This window comes from Mustela nivalis (assembly GCF_964662115.1).
Source record: "Mustela nivalis genome assembly, chromosome: 12".
Lineage (NCBI taxonomy): Eukaryota > Metazoa > Chordata > Mammalia > Carnivora > Mustelidae > Mustela > Mustela nivalis.
The window spans coordinates 50333426-50358270 of NC_139031.1; the positions used below are offsets into that span (position 1 = coordinate 50333426).

Sequence of the window (24845 nt, forward strand, 5' to 3'; positions counted from 1 at the left end):
TGAGATTGAAGCGGTGATCAAAAACCTCCCAAAAAACAAGAGCCTGACAGATTCCCTGGGGAATTCTACCAAACTTTCAAAGAAGAAATAACACCTCTTCTCCTGAAGCTGTTTCAAAAAATGGGCATTGTATTTAAAAATTTTGAAGCCTAAGATGATAGTGTCTTTCTTTAGAGAAGATTTTAACTTTTACCAGGTACATGGTGGGCACCAGCCATTTGGACCAGTTTAATCCAAGTTCAAGGATTGTGATTTCCTGGGCTATCCTGATGAGGTAAGGCTGGACTACAAGTCCGGACACAGGTTGGCTTACTTGTGGTTTACCCTGTCTTACCCTTACGGTAGAGTTGTACAGGATCTCAGCTTAAAGCGGGAACTATTTTGTCTGTTTCATCTTTGATGGGCATGGATTTCTAGCATCTGACTTTCTGATATGACCTAAACTGCAGATCTTACAGATTTTACAGTTCATTCTTTGGAGTCAGCAGATGTCTCAGCGTGACCTGGGCTTGCTTCTTGGGGCTATCCTGTTCTCAGAAGTATTTATCTGATATTTTGTCATGGGATTCTTGGCTCTTTGAAGCTTTTAAGATTTTAAAATATATTCTGTCCGGCTTTTTAAAATATAATTACATTGCATTGTAAAAATGTTGCAGCTGCACCGCATAAATGTAGAATTTTGACATTCAGATTCTACATCCTGCATGCTACATGTCCTTTGGGAGAAAGGCATCTTCCTGGATTTTAGGTTTGTTCCATCTTTTAGGTTAATAATTAAAACATGCTCTGCTTCTTCACCTTGCAGGGGGATGGAATGCGGCACTTTGCCATTTCTGTGTTCCTGATAGAATTATATGGACACAGTCTTCTTCTAACAACAATATTTGGCTTAGTGGTACTGGCTCTGTGTTAATATTTGGGGTCTTAATTGGTGATTGGATTGGCAGGGAACCAAGAAACAAAGGTAATGTTCTTAACTATGACACATACTTATAAGGAAATTTATGATCTTACTAGCTTTTTTGATTTATTTAGTGAAATAAAATGCAGATAGAAGCTTAATAGAGAGCATAACTTTTAAAAAACTAGAAAAAGCACATACAGCTTTGTATCCTTCCTCAGTATTATATTTAAGACATTGTAGTTTTTAGATTCTTGCCCATCACAGATTTTTAATATTAAACTTCTGAAAATACACTTTCTTTTTAATACTCTGATATTACCTATGTATAATATACTTGTGTTTTCTTTTTTTAATTAAAGGCAGTTTCTATGTGTAAAAGATATCTTTTGTACCAAGTAATCTAAATTAGGAACTAGTATCTGGAGACTTAGTCATTCACATGTAGACTATTTTTAGCATTTGGCTTTAATATCTTATTAACCCTCTTATAGCAAGTAAGGATGTAGGATTTTTTTTTTTAAGAATGTAAGATTTTTCAAGTTTTTCCTATTTTGATTGCTCATCAACATTTCATTCCAGCTAGGAGGCTTGGGAAGACATTGTCTGAAGCCATGCCTTTGGAAAAGCTAATTTACGTAAAGTTGGTCCTTTGACCATATATATATATATATATTTTTAAAGATTTTATTTATTTATTTATTTGAGAGCATGCGCATGGGGGGGTGGGGGGAGGGCAAAGGGAGAAGCAGACTCCCTGCTGAGCAGGGAGCCCAATGTGGGACTCGATCCCAAGACTCTGGCATCATGACTTGAGCCAGAGGCAGATGCTTAATGGACTGAGTCACCCATGCCTGCTCAGTTTGAAGAATTCTGTGAGATACGGGATTTGTAAAGCACTCAGCCCTACATCTGTACACAGGAAAAAACGGATGATGTTGCTGTTATCAAAAAGATAAATAACCTGCACTTTCAGAACATGGTACAGAAGTTCCATGGCAATGTTAGACTTGCAACATAAGTGAATTAAAAGATTTCTTAATTCTGGCCAATGATAAGCTTCTACTTTCCCTGTAAAAAATGTATCTGCAAACGTGACTATGGATTATCACTTATCACAGATAGTGAGAGGTAGAATTTTTTTCAACAATGGAGCTAAATGGAGGAATCTGGCATCTTCTTTGTTTTTTCTTCATTTATAAAACTTGGATCATTCACGTTGTGATATATTCAAATTGCCAACTTTAAAAACTGGAGATCTTGTCCAACCCTATATTTGTGGAATTGGTAGTCTCTGCTAGAAAACGTTCGTGAGTTGGTAGCCAAGATAAAGGAAGCTATCACGGGGAAGTCTATTAAAATATACTCCTTAACAAATAGTAGAAACCCCTTATAATCATGTCTTCTCTTAAACTACACTTATTTGGATGTCCTATGGTTTAAATAACACTACCCAAAATAAAACAGCTCTGTGGATAAAAGCTAGTTAACATGTGTTGAAAGTATCCTCTATCTCTAGGTAAAAGAAAATCTTCCTAGCCTTTGTTAATTGCTTTTAAAGAAATCTAAAATAAAATATAGATTCTGTTTTGAAACTCACTCTGATTTTTTTAAGTAATCCTGCAAATATGTTCTTCAGCAATGTTGGAACAGTTGAGAGAGTGAGCTTTGGGGTCAGCCTACCTGGATTTGAATCTCAGCTCCCCCCTTACCTTCTCTGTGACCCTGAGCAAATAAACGCACCTCTTTGTGCCTCTACTTCTTAATTCATAAAAGGAATCTACTGTCAGTCTCTTAGAGTCATTGTGGTGGGTCAGTGAGTCGGATATATGGAGATGGCTTGGAACTAGGCACCTTGGCACTAGGTAGTTTTCAACTAGTTCTGTCCTTCATCCTCCTCCCCCTCATCAACATGTTAGCCATGATAACATTATGACTAGTTAATATCATTGTTATTGTTGTTAGGATAGCGGGATGTGACAGAAAAGAGAAGACAAGAGACAGGAGTTAGAATAATTAGCTCCAAGTACCCTTGTCCTCAGTTTATTTATCTCTTAATTGTTCAAGTTCAACAGAACTGATCTTGAAGGCTTCTTTCAGGTTAAAAATCCTGTGATGAATTCATAGTTAGCCTGAAAAGAATGCTTTCTGTTTCCACCACAGTTCACCCCTTGCAAGGCTAGCCAGTCTAGCAAATGGATCCTGTTAAATTCACCAGGAGGAAGGAAGGACTCAACCACTGAGTTGTAATATTCCCTTCCCCTCACTTACGGGGATGAATGCAGTGGTCTGACAGCTGAACCAGATCATCAGTATATCTGCTCCCCTGTCCGTTGGCCAGGTGATGGCATGGGCATCTCATGTGATCAGTTGTGGTTTCATTCTTGGATAGAACTTGGTTTCACTTCTTGTGGAGTTTCTATTTCTGTCCAGGGTTTATCAGCTAGCTCCCCAATTGGCTGTAAAACCCCAGCAACAAAGAGGGGGGCACTTCCAAGAAAGGCAACAGGAGGCTGTGAAGATTCAAAGTCAGATGAACTCAGAGACAGCAATTGTCCTTTTTTCTCCTTTATGTCAGTATTTCATTTCTTCTTTCCAGAGCTTGTGTCTGATTTTAATTTCTACATTTTGCCTGCAAATATGCCTTAGAAACCGTGAAAAAATGAGAAGGTTCCAACTGTGCCATTGGTCATATAGTTCATATGGCTGATCTCATTGTTGTGGGCAGAAGGGGCCATCATGTGCAGTCACACAGGTTGTACACTGCCCCATTCCAGGGGCTTTAGAGAGACTCTGATGTGAGTAGCACTCCCATGGGACTGTGCAGTATTTGACCTCTACAATCTATTTCATGGTCCTGGGGGCAAATTTCTTCTTCCTCTCTCACTTCTAGTTCTCCTCCTTAAAGATGCTAAGTTAGAAATACAGTCATGTCAGAGAGTATGGGCTGCTCTTTAGCCAAGACAGTGTCATAAACTAACCATTTCTGCTCTCTGCAGTGGGGTTTTCCTGTTTTGTTTTTGTTTCTTTGTTTGTTTAAGTAGGCTCCTCACCCAGCTTGGAGCCTAATGTGGGGGCTGAACTCACAACACTGAGATCAAAACCTGAGCTCAGATCAAGAGTCAGATGTTCAACAGACTAAGCCACCAGATGCCCCTCAGTAGTGTTTTTTAAAACAGAGATTCCTTAACATTAGGGTGAGATGGGAGGAAGGGGGACATGCCAATAAATATGACCTCAAGATGAAGAGCTCTCCCTGTCCGCTAACAGTGCTGCCCGTTTGCCTGGCACGGCAGAGTTCAGGCCTTGCTTCTGAGATCAGTTTCTTTTTCTGGACTTCTTATAGTTAATTATCCTTTCTTGCAAGCTGTTCTGCAATTGAAGCCTACCAGATCTCATTGTATGAATAAAATTTGTGTATTTATAGAGACAGATACATGCATTTAGATGACGGATGGGTAGGTAAGTAGTTAGAAAGATAGATAAGTGGATAAATTGTGCTGTAGCTTTCCATCTGTCCCTTTTAGCTGTATAACCAGGCAGAGTCAGACTCAGACCATGTCTCACTGTCTGTACAGTGGGGGTCACAATGGCTGGAATGCTGTGGTGAAAAGATCGCCTCTGCAAAGCCCCATTTTACTCCCTGACATGTAGTGAAACAAGTCAGTGTTGGCTGATTTTTCATCAGTGTAATTGTTATTATTTTTATTTATTTATTTATTTTTAAAGAGGATCTGGCAATGAATTCTTTTCTACAACTGAGAGCTAGTTCTTGGCCTACAGTGGGTTTGGCCTGACCCCCTCTCCTTCCTTCACAGCCCTCTTTGATTCCCATGTTTTTTGTTTTGTGTGTGTGTGTGTGTGCGTGTGTGTGTGTGTGTGTGTGTGTGTATGTTCTCCCCACCCCCCAGAGCTTGTCTTCATCTGTGCTAAACGCCTCTCACAAAGGCTTCTTTCTTTTTAAATCTGCTTACAGCCATTGCCGATTCCATGCTGGAAGACCAAATGCTATTATCATTTTCTTTTCATGATTATCTTCTTTTTCCAAAACCTAACCAAAGGAAGTATCCATCACTGTTTTTAAAAGCTCATTTCAAGCCTATGAAAATTTGTCTTTCACTCTCTGCTGTATTTTCTCTCCTGTCAGTGACCACCTTCCTGACCTCACTGTGTGTCTTAGTTTGGGTTCTCTCAAAAGCAATCCTTGAGAGGAAGATTTCGGGTGAAAAGTAATCTATTTGTCAGGTGATCCTGGGAAGCATGGCAGTGGGTGGGGGGTGGTGGATGGGAAATGACGCAGGGAAGGGAGAAGAGCCAATAAAGAATGTATTGGCCTACAGGTTGCAGCGATTGGCACTCAGTCTTGCTAGGGCCCTGTGAGACACTGTGTAGGTTTTACCTCAGATTTGTCCCACCAAGGACCTAGGGCATTTCTCCACCAAGTGCTGTTCCCAAAGGTCTGATGCCTGGGCACATTCAGTATAGCCTGCCCTTGTGTTTCTGGGGCTGGAGAGAGACTCTGTTAAAAAGACATGGCTGCTCGGGACAGGAAGCCATTGTCACCCACAGGAACTTCTCAACAGAGAAGTAGATGAGGGTGAAGATGGGCTGAAGGTATTGGGGCAGGGCACTGACGTCAAGCTTATTAGATTTTATTTTAGGTGAAATGGACTCTCAGGAAACCACAGATGGATTCATCAGCAAACCCAAAACTTTGGGAAGGTTCAAGGATCACAAGTCTAACCTTGAAGGACCACAGGCTAGAGCCACAGGGCTTCCCCTCTGCCTCCCAAACCCCTGAAGGTGGCTGTGCACATGCTGGGATGGGTGGGATGCATACTCCAGGCAGACTGTCTTCCTAGCGGGCTTGGACTTGGCCTTCCTCTACAAGATGGTACTGGGCTTTGACTGCATCACCACTGGCTACACCTACAACCAAGGGATTGGAGTCTCCCTGCTTAGCCTCCTCACGGCCCTGTCAGCTTTATCTGGCCTTATGGGTACCATGCTCTTCCCCAGGCTCAGGGAGCACTCTGGCTTGGTCACCACAGGATTGTATACAGCTCGCTCCATGGAGGCTGCCTGATACTCTGCATCTTTTCTGTCTTTGCTTCTGAAAGTCCATTTGATGTGGCTGTTTTCTCACTTTCATGAAGCAAAAACTCTTCTTCAAACCATGTGTTGCTAAAAGAGAACCAGGTACATGTTTATGTCTTTGAAAGAAACATGAACCAGTCTTTCCTCCCAGATGGCTCTTCTATCCACTGGACCAATAGCACATTTTTTTCTTTGAAGGCAAGCAGGACCCCAAGCCTCCTGAGCCTTACACCTCCACTGTCTTGCTCTTCTCGGGTGTGATCCTGGCAAGAATCGGGGAGTAGTGAGTCCGGTGTGACATGGCATTCTGCAGACTGAGATTATGCTAAGAAATCTTGATGGTCTCATCATGGTGTCATTGAGAGTCTTTATCATTCATTCACCTAGAACATATTATATGAAAAGAGCTGTCCTAGACACTGGGGATAAGAGAGTCATTTCATCACACAAAGGCTTAGCCCCATGGAGCATAGAGTCTGGATGGCAGACCATTGAGTAAATAGTCAGCAACTGTCAGTAATACAAAGTGAGAGGAGCAAGGTGGGGAAGGGTTGGCAGAAGATTGAGAATGTATAAGAGGGACACCAAACCTGGTCTGGGGAGTTAGAGAAGCCTTCCTAGAGGGAGGCACAACTAAGAGATTCCTGAAGAACAAACAGAGCAGGTGACATGAAGAAAGAGCACTCTAGGCTAGAAAGATAATTGTACAAAGGCAAAAATGCGAAGACATGGAAATTTGGAGAAGTGAAAGTAGTTACTTCCTACGAGTCAAGCATGTCAATGCTACAGAAGGCATCTAAGTTAAAGGAGCATTTTAACCTGGATCCTTTCTCTATGGAACTGGGATGGAGAGATAGGAAAGACGACAGAGCTCCATGGGGCCCATACCTTCCTCAGCTGCTTAGGGGAGGGGACAGAAATAATTTCCCAGGATGAGGTGCCTAACTCTGAAGGTCTACAAGCTTGTCTGCCCTAGGAGCTTAGTTTTGGACCTTTGCCACTAACTATGTGTCATTCATCCATAGCAATGAGAACTTACCTGATTTAGTAAGGGTTTTTAATTGTTTCTGGAGTTTTTGTTTGTTTGTTTGTTTGCTTTAAGTTTGGTCAGTTGATGCATGGTGAATCCAACAGTGACATGCTGGAATCAATGGTGATGCCAATAGCAATCCTTTAACAGCTTATTGGCCCCAGTGATTAGACCTTAAGATTCCCAACCTGGGCAGAATCTGGGCCTTGCTCTGAGACATGGAAACCCTGAGATCAGATTTCAACCCAAGCCTTGTTCCCTCCCCCAAATCCAAAGTCACCACCTTCAAAACCCCTCCCTGAGGCCTCAGAACCAGTGGATTCCCCAAGCCCAGGTCAGAAATGGAGGAAGTAGAAAGTGTGGGGGTGAGTGGTGGGAGGTGTGGATCAACAACCAAATCTATCTTCTTCGTTCATCCAATAAACCTTCCTGTGTATCTCCTCTGTGCTCTATGTCCTGGGCTTTGGCAAGGTCCCTGACCTCTAGGGGTTCAGAGCTCTACCTTCTCACTGTTGGAACACGGTGGGGTGAGAGCATGGGGGTAGAAGAGTATTTTCCTTATTTCTGTCATGGAGACCCAGAACCCCTTGGTTCACAGAAGCTTTGGAACATTGGGAGAGGATAAATGAGAGTTTGTAGATCTAGATTCAAGAGGTTATAGAACCATGGGTTGGCCTGGGACCCTTATTCCTCTGATGAAGTGTGTGTGTAGGAGAGAGAAATTGTGCTCTGAATTCTAAATGACTAAAAGAAACGTTCTTTCATCTGGAGTTCATCTCACTTCTAAAATATTTTAAGTGAAGGGGTGCCTGGGTGGCTCAGTTAAGCCGCTGCCTTTGGCTCAGGTCATGATCTCAGAGTCCTGGGATCGAGTCCCGCATCGGGCTCTCTGCTTGGCGGAGAGCCTGCTTCCCTCTCTCTCTCTCTGGCTGCCTCTCCGTCTACTTGTGATTTCTCTCTGTCAAATTAATAAATAAAATCTTTTAAAAAAAAAAAATAAAATAAAATATTTTAAGTGAAGTACCTGACAGGTAGATTATTTTCTATTAGGGTATTTGACTATTACTCCAGCCTTTAACTGCATGAGCAACTGGGAGCAGATTAGCCATTTATGATTTATGCAGTTCACAGTCTGATCATAAACTGTTTAGTTCAAAAGGAGGGAAAAGTCCACCTCCACGCTTCCTGACACAAATGAAATGATCACATATGGAGAACACAGAATGTCATCAGCAATGCCTGTAATCCAGAGAAGCATTCAGCATGACAAGCTTCTTGCTTTTCTCTACTGCAATAGCAGTTCTTTTTGCTGATCCTTGATGAGTATTCCAAAGACACAGAACACTAATGAAGGAGACAGCTCAGGACCTGGAGCCAGACTGTCTAATGATGTTGACAAGTAACCTAAGTTTCCTGTTCACCATTTCCTTCTCTGTAAGACAGGGTCATAATGAGAATGCCTGCCAATCAGGGAAGTCATGAGCACTGGGGCTCCTTGCTAGGGTGAATTTTTTTTTTTTGAGTTTTTTTTTTTTAATTTATTTATTTGACAGAGAGAGATCACAAGTAGGCAGAGAGGCAGGCAGAGAGAGAGGAGGCAGCAGGCTTCCTGCTGAGCAGAGAGCCTGATGCGGGGCTTGATCTCAGGACCCTGAGATCATGACTTGAGCGGAAGGCAGAGGCTTAATCCACTGAGCCACCCAGGCGCCCTGCTAGGGTGAATATTAACTCTCATCCCCAGTTGTCGTCATTATTCTCTCTTGGCTGTACTTCCGATGCTTTCACGACCCTGGTGTAAGGGTGGGTGTGGCAGTGACACAGAACCACAATGCCAAGGGGCATGGATACTGCATATTTCCCACACACCCACTGCCAGCAGGTGCCCTTTATCTTTATCCCCAGCAGAATTATACATGATCTTGGGGTTGTGTGCTGTTGACACTGCACACGTCCAAAGCACCAGTGCCCATAAGGATATCTTGCGTTGACATGGTCAGCATGGTCAAGTCTGGTGGTGGTGGTGACTGGTCCTCTGCTCAGGATGGGTGGCCTGTGGCCTGCCTTGGCTTTCCGCCAGGCATCCCCAGGCGAGGCTCATCTTGGGCATTGGCTCAGTAAATAATTGTTTCCATTTTGAGGGAAACTAAGTGATAGAACTCTGGTGACAGCAAGACTTGACACATTGCCCGAAAGTCACTTTGCCTTTTAAAATCTAAGAACTTTAGGGGTGTGTGGGTCGTGCAGTCAGTTGAGCATCTGACTCTTGGTTTCTAGTGAGGTCATGATCTCAGCATCCTGGGATCGAGCCCCACACTGGGCTCCACACTCAGTGCAGCATCTGCTTGAGATTCTATCTCCCTGTCCCTCAGCCCCTACTTCTCATTCTCTTTCTCCAAGATACATAGGATTTTGTTTTTTTTTTTATCTAAGAGCAATACCTCTTTATGCCTTCAATATAGAAATAATTCTGTCTTCTGAAATAAACAGAGCCTCTTTATGTGGCTGAAAGTGTGGGGAGGGGGATACAGGGAGAGAGGAGGCTAATTCCTGCTGTGCTAAACCGGGAGCAAAAACAGAGAGTCTGGAATTGGAACCAGATCAGAAGCTCAAGATACTGCTCTCTGTCCTAAACATTTTTGGAGAGGAGGCAAAAATACACCCTGAATGAAGTTATATTGCTAGGTAGTAATGCTGTGGTGATGGTAACTCAAAAAAAAAAATACTTATAAACTTGTAATACCACAAATTATGACAGTAACTACCATTCACAGAGGGCCAGGCATGATGCTACACACTTCACAACACTGTCTCATCTAATTCTCCAGTGAGGTAGTGCTCTAAAGATTTTATTTATTTATTTGGCAGACAGAGATCACAAGTAGGCAGAGAAGCAGGCAAAGAGAAAGGAGGAAGCAGAGAGCCCTTTGCGGGACTTGATCCCAGGACTCTGGGATCATGACCTGAGCCAAAGGCAGAGGCTTTAACCCATTGAGCCACCCAGGTGCCCCAAGGTAGTTCTTTAAATATTCCCATTTCACAGACGTGGAAACTGAGCCCCAGAAAGCTTCATTTACCCAACTTGACAATGCCATTAGGTGCAAGAGCTGAAATTCTCACCAAGGTCTCTGATACCTATTTATACTTATTCTAGCCCAACACTGCTGCCCTGTAGGTGTCTGGTCCTTTGACCTGACCATGACCCAGCTTCTTTAGGAGAACTTTCCAGAGGCAGAGCGAGGGGCTGTGAACCGTGTGCAGTGCTCCCTGAACTACCTCATGGACCTCATCCATCTTGTCCTTGTCATACCGGCCCTGCGGACTCAGCGGTTTGGCATGTTGGTCTTCATCTCCATACTGTCTGTAGCCACAGGGCACATGCTGTGTATCTTTTATGTGAGAAAGTATCCGATTACAAATGGCTGTTCTCCAAAGTCAGCAAAGGAGGGCACTTGAATCTGATAGGTAGGCAGCACCTCTGACTGCTCAGAGCTCCAGTAACCCCGGCCCCATCTTGCATGGAGTGTCCGCAGCCTTTGCCCCATATTGCTACTGGGAACCTTGTTCTGCTGTTCCATCTCACTACTGTGTTGAATGCGTCTTTGCAGTGACAGGTAATTTGAAAGGGCTCTGGCTTATAGCAGGTTCATCAACTGAACCCAGATTCCACCCCAGACAACTTAAAGGGTCTTGCTTCACTTTTGCCAGGAGAGTAATTCAGTGGTTTCAGGTTTTGTTGTTCTCTGGGTTCTAACATTAGACAGAATATTTTGGTCAAGGTTAAAATTAGAGAGGGTGGAGCATGGTCAGTGATGTTTGATATCAATTCCTTGGATATGGGTTTTTGTTTTACAGGTGAATTGAGAATGTTCTTTTGACGTGTTAAGGGCTCCTCAAGAAGTCTTGAGTTATTTCTCACAGAAGTAGATAATTGTAATCATTTTGGGGTGATTTATGGATTCTAAGGCTTGGTTAGGGATCTGATAGACCCCCAACAGACTTGGGCAAGTTCTGCCTCAGTGATCGAGTGAAGACTTGCAGTTCGACCAATTCTGCTTAAGAAAACCACAGATTTAGGGCACCTGGGTAGTGAAGTTTGTTGGACATCTTACTCTTGGTTTCGGTTCAGGCCATGGTCTCATGGGTTGTATGTTTGAGCCCTGTGTCAGGCTCTGGGCTCAGCAGAGTCTGCTTAAGACTATCTGCCCCTGCCACACCGCTCCCTGCACACATACTCTTTCTCTCTCTAAAATAAATGAATCTTTAAAAAAGAAGAAAGAAAGAAAAAAGAAAAAGCAAGCCACAAGTTTGTGATGAGAAGATTTTGAGTTTCTGGCCACTTATAATCAATGTTAAAACTAGAATTTTGAGAGGCCTAGAAGAAAATCCGTGCTTAAGATAATAATGAACTACTATTTTGTAAGTGCTGTGATAAATAAGTTCACATGGCAGAGAAAACAACAAAGCTAGTGAATAAGCCTCTGCAGGCCTCAAAGCCTGTGTGTGGGTAAGTCATGGTTTGGGACTGGCCTGGTCATACTCTGTACCACCTTCACAGGTGGGCATTGTTGGGAACAGCATTTTCTAAGACCGAGTTCCTAACCCTCTGCACTACTAGCATTTGGGGTTAGATAAGCCTTTGGAGTGGGAGTGCCCTGTGCCTTTGGATTGGGGGTATTTTGCAGCATCCCTGACCTCTGCTCTCAAAAGGCCAGTAACACCCCACACCCACCCAACTGTGAGAATCCAGTGTGTTCAGAGAATACAAAGGTCCCTCAAGGATAGCAAAATGGCCTCCAATACCCCATACCCTCTAAAGAATCACTGCTTAAGAGAAATGTAAAAACTAAGGGAAAAATCCACCACTTACTGTTCAAAGACAAAATGATAAACCTCAACTCTATGGTCAACTAATCTTCGACAAAGCAGGAAAGAATGTCCAATGGAAAAAGTCTCTTCAACAAATGGTGTTGGGGAAATTGGACAGCCACATGCAGAACAATGATACTGAACCACTTTCTTACACCAGACACAAAAATAAACTCAAAATGGATGAAAGCCCTAAATGTGAGACAGGAATCCTTCAAAATCCTAGAGGAGAACATAGACAGCAACCTCTGTGACCTCAGCCTCAGCAGTTTCTTGCTAGACAGTCTCAAAGGCAAGAGAAACAAAAGCAAAAATGATCTACTGTGGCTTCACGAAGATAAAGAGCCTTTGCATGACAAAGGAAACAGTCAACAAAACTAAAAGGCAACCAAGAGAATGGGAGAAGATATTTGCAAATATCTTATCAGATAAAGGGCTAGTATCCAAGATCTTTAAAGAAATTATCAAACTTGGGGCGCCTGGGTGGCTCAGTGGGTTAAGCCACTGCCTTCAGCTCAGGTCATAATCTCAAGGTCCTGGGATCGAGTCCCGCATCGGGCTCTCTGCTCGGCAGGGGGCCTGCTTCCCTTCCTCTCTCTCTGCCTGCCTCTCTGCCTGCTTGTGATCTCTCTCTGTCAAATAAATAAATAAAATCTTAAAAAAAAAAAAAAAGAAATTATCAAACTCAACACCCAAAAAACAAAACAAAAAATCCAGTCAAGAAATGGGGAGAAGATTGACCAGACATTTCTCCAAAGAAGATCCAGATGGCCAAAAGACAAATGAAAAAATGCTCAACATCACTTGGCATCAGGAAAACACAAATGAAAACCACAATGAGATACCACCTCACACCTGTAAGAATAGCTAAAATTAACAATTCAGGGAGTATGGGAGTATTAGCCATCAAAAAGAATGAAATCTTGCCATTTACAACCATGTGGCTGGAACTAGATGGCATTATGTTAAGGAAAATAAGTCAGTCAGAGAATGACATATACCATACGATTTCACTCATATGTGGAATTTAAGAAACAGATGAACATAGGGGACGGGAAAGAAAAATAAGATAAAAGCAAGGAGGGAGGCAAATAATAGACTCTTAACTATAAGGAACAAATAGGGTTGCTGGAGATGATATGGGGTAACTGGGATGATGGACACTAAGGAGGGCACTTGATGTAATGGGTACGGGGTGTTATATGCAACTGGTGAATCACTAAACTCTACCTCTGGAACTAATAATACACTATATGTTAACCAAATTGAATTAAAATAAATAATTTTTTAAAAAGACAAAATGATAAAAAGTCATTATTAGTAGTAAGGAAACTACAAAAGGGGATTTTACACGGACCTGCATTTTAGACCTAAGTGAAATGAGGGAAAGGAAGAATGTTGTGGAACATTTTGCTTAGCATAAGGTAGTTTTTAAAAATTGTTTTTAATTTAAGTTCTGGTAATACTTGTGGTGCCACCTCCCCAGTCTTTACCTTCCATTGAATGTGAAAGACAGATTACTACAGACACACACACATACACCCCAAACTAACTAGGTCAGGAAACCAGAACTGTTTTTCATATGGATTCTTCACTAAGGAGGCTATATTTTGATGAGATGTAGCAATACCAAGTCCTTTGGTCCCTGATTCTTCTAATGAACACACAAGTACTTGCACATAGTCTTAAAACAAAAGAGTGTTTAATAAATACATCCTGAAGCCTTTTATTTTATTTGTATTTATTTATTTTTAAAGAAATATTTTATTTATTTACTTGACACAGAGATACACAGCAAGAGAAGGAACACAAGCAGGGAGAGTGGGAGAGGCAGAAGCAAGCTTCCTGCTGAGCAGGGAGCCTGATGTGGGGCTGGATCCAAGGACCCTGGGATCATGACCCGAGCTGGAGGCAGATGCCCAATGACTGAGCCACTCAGGTACCCACTGAAGCCTTTTATTTACAATCTCCAGAAGTGCTAGTTGCTTGAGGGTAGAATTTGTGTCAGGTCTCCTAAGCATCCTGAAAAGAAGAGCTGTTTACCTGGGAATGCTGTATTGTGAGTGCTAATCTAATTTAACTCTTGCTTCTCCTTCAGGTAGGATGGCAACACTCTGTGGATTGGAACCACTATCTGCCTGTTTCCATGAATATTTTGATTCTTGTTTTAGATTAGTACTGCCCAACAGAAATATGATGCAAATTGCATTTATATAACTTTCATATTTCTTTTAACCCAGTATCCAAAATATTATCTAATATATGGTCAGTATAAAATTGAGATATTTCCATTCTTTGTTTATATTAATTCTTTCAAAGCGGGTATTTTTTACACTGCAGTGCATGTTGGTTTGGAGTAGCCAGGTTTCAAGTGCTCCAGTGACTTGTGGTCAGTGCCTACTGTGTTTAGGAGTGCAGTTTGACCCTATGATGATTCCCAAAGTTGCACATATTTCTCTACTGGAGAAGGTCTGTAAATGATAGTGTGCTCTATGTTGGGTCTGTTATCAAAGGAACGAGACTGAGACAAAGTTCCACAAAGCCTTATTTTATGCCAAGCATTAGAAGTCAAACTGACAGGCCAGGGCCGCCTCCGAAGAGAGCGACGTTCCTTGGTCTTAGAGACTAGTTTTTATAGGACACAATCGCAGACATCTACATATGTGGCTTTGGCTGATTGGATGTCTTCTACCTGTGTGTTTTAGCAACAGTCACCTGGAACCGGTATCAGTAACTGCTGAGGCATTTATTAAACAACAAAATGGCTATCTTGGCAACATGGAGTCACTCTGGCTAAGCAGGCCCAGGCAGGCCCTAAGGGTTTAATAGGTTTTAACATGGAATCGGCCCCAGCACTCTGTTCTGCATGGAGGTAACTTGCTAGGGTATTTGTCCAAGGGAAAATGAATGGTATCAGGCTCTCTCCTAGAAACAAATCATTATGACATAGATCAAACTGATTTGACTGGACTTTATCTCTTTATCTCTGCAACAGATTTATGTGGAGCTGTCCCGCTGAAAATGCGGATGGCAGTGGTGGAGAGTACAAGAAATTGGCCCCTTGCAGTGTAGATAAGCTCCACTTGGGGGCCCTCTAGTCATGGTTGCATAGTCCCAGATTGTGATAATATAATATTGGAATCAGAGTTCTTCAGTTCATGAATATGTGGTAAATTTTGGAAAGACAAACTTTGAGTGCAAAATGAAAATAAACCTTTCAAACACATATCTGGTGTTTGTTTACACAATCTCAACATGGCTTTTTTCTCAAGAGGTGATATCCCTTTGCCTTGATAATGAGCTGGGGTCACTGGAAGACCAACCATACTATTCTGCGTCAAGTCCATCAGTTTGCATGACCTTTAGATCCTTGTTTAGTCATATGGACACCTTTTCTGTACTACTTCTTCCTTCAAGGTGCTTGAGATCATGAAGGGGGAAAAAAACTTCTTTTCACTTAGGTTCCAGGGTGCTGAGAATGCAAATTATCCCACTTCCTCCTCCTTTTCCATTTTAAATTCATATTCAAGGGCCTAATGACAAATTTGCCAACAGGCTCTTTTTGTCAGCTCCCAGGAGGCTCAGAGCCAAATTGGCAAGAGCCTAATGCACGAGGCCTAATGGCTTGGTTTTATAATCCTGCTCTCCTCTTGCTGAGATTTTATCCCCTCTTGTAATTATTGTATTGTTTACTGTTTGTTAGAAACCCTAAATCATCCTGGGCATGCAGTAGTGATGGTGTGTGTGTGTGTGTGTGTGTGTGTGTGTAAAAATAATCTCTTCAGAGTTTGTCCTAACAAATGGATCTTTCATGTACGGACTCAGATACTAAGTGAAGTTACTCCTTCTAACAGAAGTTGATGGAGGCATATTCTGTCCCTGGCTTCATCTTACATTAGTGATATGTGTAAGTCACACCACGCAAGTGCTGTACAGGCAGGAGTTGTCTATCACAGGACTTAACACACAAGAGAAACAAATAGAGTAAATATTTACCAAATTATGAAATTTTAAGGTTTTACAAACCTCAAAAATACTTATTTTAAGGACTGCCTCAGCCATTAATTGTGGGTGGCTCAGTTAAGTGTCTGCCTTCAGCTTGGGATTTTCCCTCTTCCACTCCCCCTGCTTATGTTCCCTCTCTTGCTGTCTCTATTTAAAAAATAAATAAAATCTTTTAAAAAAATACTTATTTTAGTTTGGAATAGTCACTTGAACTACAGAGTTTCGCTTGCTTTTTAAGAACCATAAACTATTTGTAGTCAGGTCTTAATACTGTTGAGTACCTCTGTCAAAAATGGGATATGCCCATTCTTGACCTCTAATTATGTGACTCAATCTACCTGAACCAACATGAGCAAGAGCATAACCATGGTACTGGGCAAGTCACATCTGGGGAAGATAGTGACTGGAGTTCTTAAGACTTTACATTTTCAATGAAATCATAACCATTAGCATAAAGTCACATTGCAATCACATTTTCTTTTATAGTCATAAAGGTTCTCTGTAAGCCCAACCTCCTCACTCAGAATTAATAAACCCTCTTTGGAAACATTTCATTCAACTCCAGATCTGCTTCACTTCTCAGGGTACCTGGGCACAAAATGACAAGTAGTTGAATAGTCCTATTGGCATCATCCCAGTCTCACCTTAGCTCTGCTCAGCATGCGGGAATGTGCTATGTCCAGGAGGGCAAGCTTACACTGCGGGACTGTGGGGCAGGCTCCAACTCCTAATCCCATTTTTGGCATTTGCTGGACTTAATTTAACCAAGGTATCAGGCAACAGTATAAGAGGATTGGGGGAGATGGACCAGGGTACATATCCAACCCGGAAGCACAGAGGCATCTTAAGGGGGTTGCTTGCGCCTGCGGCAAGATGGCATCATGCAGCCATCAGAACACATGGTCACAGGGCAGGGTTCAACAGGCTTTGTGGTTAGACTTACTTATTTAAAAAAAAAAAAAAAGACCTACTTATTACCTACAGTAGAGAACAATGACTCACAACCAAACTTGATCCACGCTTCCTTGCGAAAGCATCCTTGAATATCCTGAGTTCAGGCTGATTTTTTTCAGGAGGAAACCATGTGGCTGATGCATCAAGCTTTGAAATCAACCCAAGCCCAGTTACTCAGCAGCTAAAACCTCACCAAATTGCTCGAACTCCCAGGCTGGCGTTGGTTGAAGCCATTTTAAATTTTCTTAGGACACGGAGTAGAAAAACAAAGCTACGAGGAACCCAAAAGCAGTGCGAACCCAGTTACAGGGCATAGAAAGGTAAGAGAAATTACACACTCTTGTGTTCTGCCACCATGTGGCCACTAGAATGGACTGTCAAAACTGAGGGCAAAGTGCCTGGCAGCTGACTTAAAATTCAGCTGTCAAGACCAGAGTATGTGTTGTTGCTTGAAATATCCATAGAGAAATTTTATATCCTCGATGAGTAAGCCAACATAAACCTTTTGATTCCATTTTACTTGGGTATTTATTGTGTGCACGAGTTACTTACGTGACTATCCCCAAAATGATTTTGATGTTTTGCCATTTTTAACCCCTCAGGAAATCATTCAACACTGATCCAAAACTGCTTTGCCATAGATTTCATTGGGAAGGTCATTTAGATCCAGAGAAGTTTTTAAAAAGTCACATTTATTGATGTGTAATTTACATTTAGCAAAACTCACCCTGAAATTTGACAAATGTAATCACCACCATGAACAAGATATAAAACATTTCCTCAGAACTCCCTCATGCTCCTTTACAGCCAGACCCTCACTGATCCTTAAGAATCCATGTCTCCTGTCAAAGGAATCAAGTGTAATCATTAAAATGATCTATTATGGAAAAATTTATAAGCATATAAAACCAAGTTTTTTTAAAAGATTTTATTTATATATTTGGTAGACAGAGATCACAAGTAGGCAGAGAGGCAGGCAAAGAGAGAAAGAGAGAGAGAGGAAGAAAGAGGCTCCCTGCTGAGCAGAGAGCCCGATGAGGGGCTCAATCCCAGGACCTTGAGATTGTGACCTGAGCCGAAGGCAGAGGCTTTAACCCACCGAACCACTTGGTTTTAGGGGCGCCTGAACCATCCAGGCACCCCTAAAACCAAGTTTTTAAGAGGCTACTTTGAAATGTATCTTCAGGACTGTCAAAAGAATTAGATTTAAAAATAAGCTTTGCAAATTATAAAGCACAACTGACAAACTTGTCAAGATAGTGGTGTCAAGCTTTAGGCTGGGGATAGTTGGCTGGTAGACCTGGAACTATAGTCTATGAAATTCTCTATGGGGCAGGTAGATGTTCTTTTTTTTTTTTAAAGATTTTATTTATTTATTTATTTGACAGACAGAGATCACAAGTAGGCAGAGAGGCAGGTAGAAAGAGAGGAGGAAGCAGGCTCTCCGCGGAGCGGACAGCCCGATGCAGGGCTCGATCCCAGGACCCTGGGATCATGACCTGATCCGAAGGCAGAGGCCTTAACCCACTGAGCCACCCAGGCGCCCCAGATGTTCTTAAAGCTATTTGGCACCTGCTCAAAATTCACCTCTGCTGCTACCATGAAAGGGACAAAGGAAGGAAAAACATATATATATATGTATAAAAATTACCACATGTGCAAATACACATTATCTACGTGAAAAGCTTCCATCAGGCAGCAGCCCTGTAAAAGAAGTATCACAGCAGGTAGTTAGAGCAGCAAGTACTAAATGTGCTAGTAAGAAATAACCAGTGGTTTCTAGATCATGTTTAGAAAAATTTTCAAGTAAGTAAATAGAACTCCCCAACATACTATATGTTGTCCAGTCAGCAATGTTCTGATATAAAAGTGCATGCTTAACTCAAACCCTATTTTACTAAAGCTAACAATCTACCTCAACCTTCTGGAAGACTCAAATGCAAAATGGCCACCACTGGAAAAGATACTTTCAAAGATTAAATGTCAAATACTTAAAAATCCACTTAAAAAATAACCTTTCTTGGGGCGCCTGGGTGGCTCAGTGGATTAAGCCGCTGCCTTCAGCTCAGGTCATGATCTCAGTGTCCTGGGATCGAGCCTCGCATCGGGCCCTCTGCTCAGCAGGGAGCCTGCTTCCCCCTCTGTCTCTGCCTGCCTCTCTGCCTACTTGTGATCTCTCTGTCAAATAAAATAAATAAAATCTTAAAAAAAAAAATAACCTTTCTTGGCATAATAAAGTATTACCTATATACTAGAGGCCTTCCCCCTTTCTAATTAAAACATACTTTCAGCAGGGAGAAGGGATGTGATCCTGTAACTGTAACCAAGTCCTATTTTGTTGGCCTCAGGTAAATCCTTTAACCCATCAGAGAAGCATATCTAATCAGATTAGGGTTCTCATCCTTGGCCAAGAATTCCATTCAGTACTTAATAACTCAAGCCAAATTCTCTCCATTTGGTCCATACCTGAAGTTTGTCAACATCTTGAACTGGACTGAGCCTGGGAGAAAAGTGAGAACAACAACATTAGGAATATCATGTCCCTTTTTATGGGTTGGGGCTTTTTGTTTTGTAGAATGTCTTTAATTGTAGTTATCTACTTGCTACATTTGATGAAGCAAAAAGCTTCCTTTTGAATAGAATTTCTGTAAAAAGGTGACATCCTCCAAAATTTCCTCACACTTGAGAACCTCCTTGGTAACATTCAGCCAGGAGTAAAATGAGCAGTGAATTAAGTTCCTATCATCTGGGATTCCACAGAATTCATGTCAGTGACAGCTTGATCTCTTTGTTACATTAGCCTGGAATAGTAGCAATTTTAGAAAAAAAGTAAATACTACTGGCAACAGTTTGTACCTAGGAGACATTGAAACAAACTCCAAACAGATTTAAAAACCAAAGGAAGCCTGGAACTTGTTTACCCAGAGGCAGAGAGCTAGCAAGTTGAGAAGTTTCCAGGTCCTGTTCAGTTTCCACGATCCTTAAATAGACACTGGCTCAAGCTACTGCTTCCTTGTCATGCTGCCTGGCTCTCTGGGCCCATGTTTCTGTCTCAGATGGAAATGTTGAAATGTTGGCTCAAGAGGAAGCCCCAACATATAAAGCAATTATAAAACAAAGCCTGACCACTGTATTTGCTGGTGTGGCAGTGCTAGTCACCAGATGGGGGGATGCAGGGCAGGGAACCCTGGCCATGTGCTTTGGACTCGTATATATGGCAGCAAAAGGGTCCCTACAGCACAGCTTGCAAAACTACCCACCCCCCTCTAAAATGGATAAAATGGATGTCCCACTGGGTTTCCTAATCAGTAAAATTGAATTATTTTCTAATAAGTGCTAAAGCCTTTCATAACTCTAGGACAAACATGTGAACCTCACAAGCCTCATATTTCAAGGGGAGATTCCTAAGTGATACCTAGGATATCTACAAGGAGTTCTTCATTCATTCCACTCTAAATTTAGATCTCTATAAAATTCGGAGACTAACCCTTTCTACAGCAAGGTGTGCCAATGTCTTAGTGGACACAGATCAGAACCCCAATGGTTCAGATTTTTTTCCCCCAGGACAGAAAACCATGACTTTGGGGAAGAACATTGCAGGCTCCTTGAAGAGGGCTCACAGCAGTTACCAGCTTTGGCAAGACTCATCCCAGACCTTTGGAAAAGCCCAACTGCCCTGCAAAGTGGCAAGGCATAGGCGTCTGTAGTAAGCGGCTGCGTCCCCTCGGTTTGTGGCTGGCACTGTAACCACGCTGCTCTGCACGGAAACCTCAAGCGCTCAGATCCACCATCTCCCTCACTCTCCAAACTGGCAATGTCAGGGGTCATTGCCAAGAGCCGGCAGACTGGAGTCCCGAGTGCGGCGGCAACGCGGATACCCAGCAGGCTCGGCGGCCCCCCGGCCCCCAGGGGCGTTCTCCGATAGTTCTCTTTTCGTTGAAATAGGAGGTTGAAGCTTCTGTGGCCTGGAGCCCTTGAGCGTCGGGGCCACAAGCACGAGATGTGCAGGGACTGGGGGGGGGGGGGGTGGTATTTAGGCGCCACGAGGGTGCTTCCCGGGGACTAGGGTCCCCGGATCCCGGAGGACGGGCCCACCTAAGAGGGCTCCTTCCCCGGGATCGGGGGGCTTTTCCCAAGGGGCGCCTAGTTGAGGCCAAACCGGGGTCACGGACACCCGGACGGGGCGAGCACGGGGACAAGGAGGGAAGCGTCTAGTAAGTGCCACCAGAGACCCCCCACGTGGCCTGTTTTGGCGTCGAGCCGGTCTTAAGGTACTTACCGAGTCGCGCGCCGCGGCGGAAAGGAGAGGGCGTTGGAGAGACCAAGTTTAAAAGGAGTCTGGGCGATGGGGCACCCTGTGGCAACCAACCAAAAAGTTACCCGAGCGCCCCTCCCGGCCCTGTACCCGCCCCGCTGGGGGCGCCCGGTGGCTCTCGCACCCCCCCTGCCGGCGCCCGGGGCTCGGAGCCTGCAGACTCGGGCACACCTGCTGGAACACCTCTCTGGGTGTGGTGTGCATCTACCTCAGGGCATTTTAGATGAAATTCCTGGCATCAGATAATGTTAGGTACATACACCACCCCTCCCACCACCAAAGTATTCCATGTCTTCCCTCAGGGTGGTCTGCAAGCCACAGAAGCACGGCTGCCCAGGAGCTGCTCTCTCCAGCCTTGTCCTTAACCTGCTTTTGGAATTTTGAGATTTGGAGCTTCCTAGAAACTGGGACACTTGAGATTATTTTGGTTGGAGGGAGTGTTTAGCGTGACAAGTATTTTCTGAGTGCCGACTGTCCCAGGCAATGTGATTGGTGCTGGGGGAATAAAGTGGTATGAGAAACTGCACCTGCCCTCAAGGAATGGAAAGTGCCATCCTCCTGGGCGATGGAAGACCACACAGAGTGCCAAGGGCACAGCAGGAACCACTGAGCCCAGCCAGCTAAATGGTCAGGGAAGGCTCCTTGGAGGAGGGGTACCTGCAGTGAATCTAGAATCACCAGCAGGAAGCTCACCGCACATCAAGTAGCGGAGAGGTAAAAATCAGAGGTGGAGAGAATTAAAGTGGATCTAGAGTAGAAGGTACTTTATAGATCAGCTAGAATTTTCTCTGGTGGAGTAGAACTGGCCTTATGGTGTTCCCCAAAAGCAGAGTTGTCATAGTGGTGGAATATAAGCTCCATGAGGACTCTGTTTCCTTCTCTGCTGGCTCTCAGAACTCAATATAGTGCCTGAAATATGTTTGGGTAAGGATAAAATGACTGCAGAAAAAGATACTCACCATTTACCCCCCCAACGTAGTTGGCTATTCACGCTGTCAAAGTCTCAGAGGCTCATAATGGTGGCAGTGATGGGGACTTATCCCAGGCTGTAACTCTCCTGGGTCACCTTGAGTGTGAATTTATCCCTGCAGTACCTGGCCGAGGCCTTGGGGCACGGTAAGGACTTGAAAAAACCTGCTTGATTTCCTTTCTTGGTCTGCTTCTCACACACTTGCAGAGAAGGCATTCTGGGGCCTCAGCAGGTGTTGGTCATTTCTCTGGCTAGTTTTGCTGCTGCTAGTGGGGAACTTTACCCTGCCCCACCCCCCCACGTTTCTCTGTCAAGGAACTTCTGCTAGATAATGCCTCTGCCCACCATTTCCCCATGGCCTTCTAGAAGAGGAAAGAATTTCAATAAAATCCAATGCTAACATGAATTTTGAGAGCATGCAATCCAAGGTAGGCTTGTGACTGTCCATTCTCCACCTGCCCCCTCTTCTCAATAGAAGAGGCTAAGATTATCTTCTCTGATGAGAGGGGAATGGGAGGGAAGAAGGGACCACGTGGAAGCCATTGAGAGGTTCAGTACACAGTTGGGTACATTGTAAGTGTCATTACCTTTATCTTTGTGGTTTCCCCATAGTCCTAGCTAAATGAAATAGTATTTCTCATTAACTGCAAAAACATGATTCTGCATTTTACTCATTTAAAATTTTTGGCCCCCAAGTACATCATGGTGGGTTATGTAGATGATCAGCCAATGGCTCATCTTCCTCAAAGAAGAGCAAATCCACTGGAAGGCTATAAACTGAGGACTCCTGTTCTCTTGCTTCCCTCACTGCACAGGCTCAGTGTAAGGCTATGATGACTCATGGTCTAAACTGGGATGGGACTAGAACAGACTGAACACCCAGGATACAGTGTTGCTAGTAGTAAAGGGAACACTTCAATTTCCATTTTGTGTTTTACCTCTGTGTTGGTTTTGGATGTGGAAGGGAAAGAAAGAACATTGTTTATCACCTTCCTCCAAACCCTGCTGTTGCCCAGTCCCTATACCCAGGAGATGCTAAGACTCATTTGTTTTCAATGAACTGACATCAGACACAGATCTAGGGCATTTGCTTTGATGAATTAATTGGCCCATTCATTTACTTTGTCTCTGTGTTGAGTGCATATTTTATTGTGTTGTTGTAGTGGAGAGTCAGAAGCTAAAGGAACTGCAGACATTTGTCACGATTTAAATGACCACTCCAGGGTGCCTGGGTAGCTCAGTGGGTTAAAGCCTCTGCCTTCAGCTCAGGTCATGATCCCAGGGTCCTGGGATCAAGTCCCACATCGGGCTCTCTGCTCCGTGGGGAGCGTGCTTCCTCCTCTCTCTCTGCCTGCCTCTCTGCCTACTTGTGATCTCTGTCTGTCAAATAAATAAATAAAATCTTTAAAAAAAAAAAATAAATAAAAATAAATGACCACTCCAGTTCCGTAACAATTTAATTGGTCATTGGGCCATTTGGCACATGCAGGTCTCTGCCCAGCAGCCTGCCTTTTCCAAGCAGCTGTAGACTTGTTTTCAAGCCAAGAGAGAATGTCTGCCCACGCTGAAGTCTATTGGTTTCATCTGCCTAAATAAACTTGTGTGGCTGATTTTGGCAATTAGAAGGTGAACCTGTATGTGTCCTGGGAGCACTAGGGTGTGGATGTGCTTCTTTCTGATCCCCATGTGGGTACAAAACAGAGGATTTTAAAAATCCTCTTTCGGGACACCTCTCATTTGCTCTGACAAATAAAATCTTTATTTATCAGAGCCAGAGAGAAAGAGAGAGAGAGAGAGAGCAAGAGCAAGCAGAAGCAGGGGGAGTGGCAGGCAGCAGGAGAAACAGACTCCCTGCTGAGCAAAGAGCCCAATGCAGGACTCAATCCCAGGACCCTAAGATCATGACCCAAGCCAAAGGTAGATGCTTAACCGATTGAGCCACCCAGGCATCCCATACATAAAATCTTAAAAAAAAAAAATTCCCAGGTGCCTGGGTGTCGCAGTTGGTCGTGATCCTGGAGTCCGAGGATAGAGTCCCTGCATCTGGCTCCCTGCTCAGCAGGGAGTCTGCTTTTCCCTCTGACCCTCCCCCTTCTGATGCTCTCTCTCTTTCTCTCTCTCATACTCTGTGTCTCTCAAATAAATAAATAAAATCTTGAAAAGAAAAAAATTCCCTTTCAGGGTTCTTATTTACAAACTTTAGCTATTTTCACCATACTTCTAGGAAGTATATGAATAAAGATATAAAATAGAATTTTATTTGGTTATATAGCAATATATCCAAAGTGTCACCTTTATTGGTAATAATGATCTGGTTTGTTGCAAAACAAAGAAAAGGAAAACATTGACTACACATACTTCTACAAATAACCTCTCAGTTCTTTTCTTCTCTTTAATAATAAAACTCCTCCAAAGTGTCTATATTTGTCTTTAATTCCTCTCCTCCCCTCATTTCTTAGTTTAATTATGGTGGTCAGCCCCTGAGATGGTCCCCAGTGGCCCCATCTCCTGCTATCCATGACCTTCCTCTTCAGTATAGGCTGGACCTAGTGAATTTCTTCCATTGAATAGGATACAGCAAAAATTAGGGGTTGGCATGTGGCATATGTCATTAGGGAATTGCAAATTAATACAATGAGAAGCCATTATATATCTACTGGAATAGCTAAATTTCAGATGGTGATAATGCCCAATGTTGGTGAGGATG

General features: G+C 43.2%; 1 long non-coding RNA gene and 1 pseudogene across 2 annotated transcripts; both read left to right on the forward strand.

Annotated features, from left to right (window-relative positions):
- Positions 1-200: 200 nt before the first annotated feature.
- On the forward strand, positions 201-10481 carry LOC309844987 (solute carrier family 40 member 1 pseudogene; annotated as a pseudogene). Its single transcript has 3 exons — positions 201-274; positions 5705-6278; positions 10205-10481. The product of its transcript is annotated as a solute carrier family 40 member 1 pseudogene (transcript).
- A 17-nt stretch (positions 10482-10498) lies between these two features.
- On the forward strand, positions 10499-15120 carry LOC309845584. Its single transcript, XR_014301353.1, has 3 exons — positions 10499-10639; positions 13680-13833; positions 14890-15120. It is a non-coding gene; the product is annotated as an uncharacterized lncRNA (long non-coding RNA).
- Positions 15121-24845: the final 9725 nt, after the last annotated feature.